At 43.0% G+C, this 4,323-nt stretch overlaps 1 long non-coding RNA gene across 1 annotated transcript; it reads left to right on the top strand.

The window, feature by feature from the left end:
• The first annotated feature begins 846 nt into the window (after positions 1-846).
• Positions 847-3,594, top strand: LOC143335586 (uncharacterized). Its single transcript, XR_013078429.1, has 3 exons — positions 847-1,756; positions 1,862-1,934; positions 2,248-3,594. It is a non-coding gene; the product is annotated as an uncharacterized LOC143335586 (long non-coding RNA).
• The last annotated feature ends 729 nt before the right edge of the window (positions 3,595-4,323 follow it).

Below are 4,323 nucleotides of genomic sequence, written 5' to 3'. Positions count from 1 at the left end.
GAAGGCCTCTTCCTTGGTCAACCTTAGCTGTCTGAGATGGGCTGTGAACCAGGGTTTGTCGTTGTTGTAACTCACCCTGGTGTGTGATGGAACACAGCAGTCCTCACAGAAGCTGATGTAGGACGTCACAGCCTCCGTGTACTTATCCAGACTGTTGGTAGCAGTCCTGAACACATCCCAGTCAGTAGAGTCCAAACACGCCTTGAGATCCTCCACAGCCTCGCTGGTCCACTTCCTTGATGTCCTCACTACAGGTTTGCAGAGCTTTACTTTCTGCCTGTACGCAGGAATCAGGTGCACCACTCAACTGTGGAGTTGGAATTGTAGCATGATTAAACTCAAGGGTTCCCCTGTATGCTAGGATGTATGGTCACTCAAAGCACTGGGCTAACCTGCTACCTAAATTACAGCAAAGTAATTAGACTTAGACTTAGACTTAGACTGCTTCCTAACTGATCCCAATTTGGGAAATTATTTTGTTGCAGTAGCAATTAAACATACAGGCAAACACAGGATGTATACACAATTGTTTAGAAAAAATAACAAAACTACAAACAGGAATAAAAATAAAAATAACTAAGTAAAACTAAATCTATAGTTAGATAATATGTATTATAATGTATAATACATATGATATAATATGAGAGAGGGGTAATGTGAGACACCGGGTAATGTGAGACACCCCCTGTATCTAGGCAATTGTACACATTTGTGGCCATTCATGTGACCATTATGTTTTCAAGCCCCTCCCATTTCCCCATGGTCATGAAGGAAAGGACCTCATGGTGCTGTGGTAAGCATGTTTTTTTCACAAAAATATATTTTTTGCAGTTAAAAGTAAAAAAATATGCGCTCAACTTAATAAACTGTTGTGCCAAAGCAAATTAATTTAGGAAGAAAAACTTATATCACACATGTTGATGAACTACCAACATATGAAACCATGTGATGATGCAAGCTGAAGATTAGCCTGAATTGCTAAGAGAGGTTGTTTTTCCTAAAATGGTGGGGGTGGGGTAAAGTGAGACAAATGCTGTGGAAGCACAAGTTAAGTTTAGTCCTGAACATATTCTAATGTAATATTACATTATGTATGTTTTATTTTTTAATGTCATTAACATTGTAGAGAAGTCATCATGCCAAGGAAATATACAAGGAAGACAGCCTGGGGCCAAACACCCCTCACAGAGATAAAGAGTGCAGCCGCTGAGGTCAAGGAGGGAAAAAAGTCCTTAAGAGCTGTTGCAAGGGACAGAAACATTGATAAATCAAGCCTCCTACGATTTATAAAGAAAGAGAAGAAAGGAGAAACAACAGCAGTGGGCTGGGGTGCAGTAGCCGAGGCTAAAAGAATTCTCACAGATAAGATGGAGGAGGAGCTTGCAAAACACTTAAAACAATTAGCGGAACAGTTCCACGGTCTTTCTCCATCTAAGTGCCGTCAACTAGCATTTGAATATGCAGTTAAAAACAATGTCCCTGTCCCTGCCAATTGGACAAAGGCACAATGTGCAGGTAGGCTAGGGTGTGCATCACATGATTCTGGTAGATTAACTAAGGCCAACTGATCTTGCCACAAAGCTAAATCTTATAATAATGAACTGTCTACTTTAGGTGAAGCTTGGTTTGGCAGCTTTTTAGCGCGTCGCCATCTCTCTGTCCGAACTCCAGAGGCAACATCCCTGGGAAGGGCGACAGCCTTCAACAGAACTACAGTCGGAGAGTTCTTTAAAAATCTGGCTGGAGTGATGGACAGGTGACAGAATTAATTCTTTAGTTGCAAATGTTTTATGGAGCCTTTACCTGTAAGATTTGTTATTGATTCTGATAAGGTTCTTTGCTCGCCTCTCATCTTTAACAGGTTTAAATTCCCTCCGCATATGATTTATAATGTGGATGAGACAGGGGTGTTTACAGTGCAAAAGCCACAGCAGGTAAGCTACACATGATACACTAGAGAACACCAGACTGATACTGAGTGGCTTGTGATAATGACAAGCTAGTTTTTCCCTGTTAAAAGGGTTTTCTATGGAGTTTTTCCTCAGTCAATGTGAGGGTCTAAGGACAGAGGAAGTTGTTATGATGCCATGTGAAGCCCTTTGAGACAAACTGTAAAAATGGGCTATACAAATAAAATTGCCTTGCCTTGCCTAGCTATAGACTAAAAAGAATTATAATGCACCTTTAGACCAGTAGTAGCTTGCTGATTGCACATGCCATTGATTGTAAACTTTCTATTTGATTCAGGTTGTGGCAGAAAAAGAGAGAAAGCAAGTTGGTTCTGTCACATCAGCTGAGAGAGGAGAGCTGGTCACCGTGGTGTGTGCAGTGAATGCTGCTGCGAATGCAACACCTCCAATGTTTGTTTTCCCCAGAGATAAATTTAGGGACTGCTTCATGATAGGAGCACCTTCAGGAGCCAAAGGTACCTCCACTAGAACGGGATGGATGAATGAAGACACCTGGCCTGAGTTTCTTTATCACCTGATACAGCACACTAACTGCACCCCTGACCGTCCCATGCTGCTAATCCTGGACAATCTTAAAGCTCACATCTCTCTGAAGGCAGTAGAAATTGCCAAGAGCAATGGTGTTGTTCTGCTCACCCTCCCACCCCACACATCCCATCGCATGCAGCCTCTCGACGTGACCGTGTTTGGTCCGTTCAATACAGCCGAGCTCTTGATGAATGGATGCGGACTAACCCTGGAAAAACAGTCTCCATCTACCAGGTTGCAGGACTTGTGAATGAGGCCTTCATATCAGCAGTGACCCCACGCAACATCACTTCTGGATTTAGGTCCACTGGGATTTTCCGATATAACCAAGACATTTTCCCTGATGAAATGTTTGCACCATCCATGATGTCAGACCGGCCAAACCCTGAGCTACAGCCTGCAGATGATCCAGATGGTCCTGCTCCTAGAGATGATCCAGCCCCGGCAGAAGATCCAGATGGTCCCGCTCCTAGAGATGATCCAGCCCCTGCAGGTGATCCACCTGAAGATGAACCACCTGCTGCAGATAAATCACTCGCTGATGCTAATCCATCCACTGCACATTGTCTACATGGATGTGCCTCGCCAGCTGACTCAGATGTGCTGACTCAGATGTGACAAAATATTTGTGCAATTTCTCAGAAAAATCCAGGGAAACACGAAAGTGTGGGAGAGACCCAAATTTGCTAGAAAGGAAAATGATGTGGCACATGTTCCTAAAAGTGATGTGGTGAGGAAGCTGCCTGAACCTAAAAGGCCTGGAGGAACCACGAGGAGAGAGCAACTCTTCATCTTTCCCTGTAACTTGCAGGGATGGAACGTTGAGTAGGCTAGGCCTGGTTATAGGCTGATGTTTTAACCCATGTGGGTCAAGTCAAGTGTTCGAGTCCCAGGCTGTTAATAGCTGGTTATGACTTTGCACATGTTCCTAAAAGTGATGCCTAAAAGGCCTGGAAGAACCACATGGAGTGAGCAACTCCTCATCTTTGCCAGTAATGTAGAGTAGGCTAGGCCTGGTTATAGGCTGATGTTTCGACCCAGATGGGTCTGGTTAAGTGTTCGAGTCTCAGGCTGTTAATAGCTGGTTCTGACTGTGTTCTAATCTAACTGATTGTCATTTAAATGTTAATTAAAACATTTTGAATTATATTATGTTGTATTTTGATTTTTGTAACGATCAGAGCAGGGTGATGCACAAAGCAGAGGCACAGACAAACAATTTGCAAGAGGGCAAGTCAGTTTATTACCAGAGTCGAAACCAGAAGATCAGTCCACACAGGCAGAAGTATTAAAATCACTAAGCTAAACTTGTAGTCAAACTGAAACTGGGTCAAGGTCACAGAATACACAAAGAAATGCTGGATACATTCACTGAAACAGATGAGGCGATCTGGCAAAGAAGGGAGGGAGAGCACAGCTTAGGAACACGAGGGGTGGGGAGACAATGACAGAAACTCGACAGGAAGAGGGATATGACATAGACAGCTCATCAAAATAAAACAGGAGATAAACAAGAGACAAGACAGAACAGAACATACCACTAAACAAACCTAATAGGTCCTGACAATTTTGTTCAGAGTTACTTTGAAGTGTTTAGAAAAAATGTGCTTAATTGACCAATCCCCATTATTCTGTTACAAGTCCGACATTAGTTCTGGAACGTGTGGTTGTCAAGCGAGCTGTCAGGATTGTAACTGTTACAATATGTATTGTTATGGTAGTTTCAGAGTGGAAAAAGTAAGTGGATCACTTTACCCCCAGCTGGTTCACTTTACTCCATTGATTTTTCGGGTTCATCTCAGTTTACCCCTGGGCTGGGGTAAAG

Source organism: Chaetodon auriga, chromosome 17 (genome assembly GCF_051107435.1).
Source record: "Chaetodon auriga isolate fChaAug3 chromosome 17, fChaAug3.hap1, whole genome shotgun sequence".
In the NCBI taxonomy this organism is placed as follows: domain Eukaryota; kingdom Metazoa; phylum Chordata; class Actinopteri; order Chaetodontiformes; family Chaetodontidae; genus Chaetodon; species Chaetodon auriga.
The sequence above is the reverse complement of the archived record's forward strand: the minus strand, read 5'-3'. Positions and strand labels throughout refer to the sequence as shown.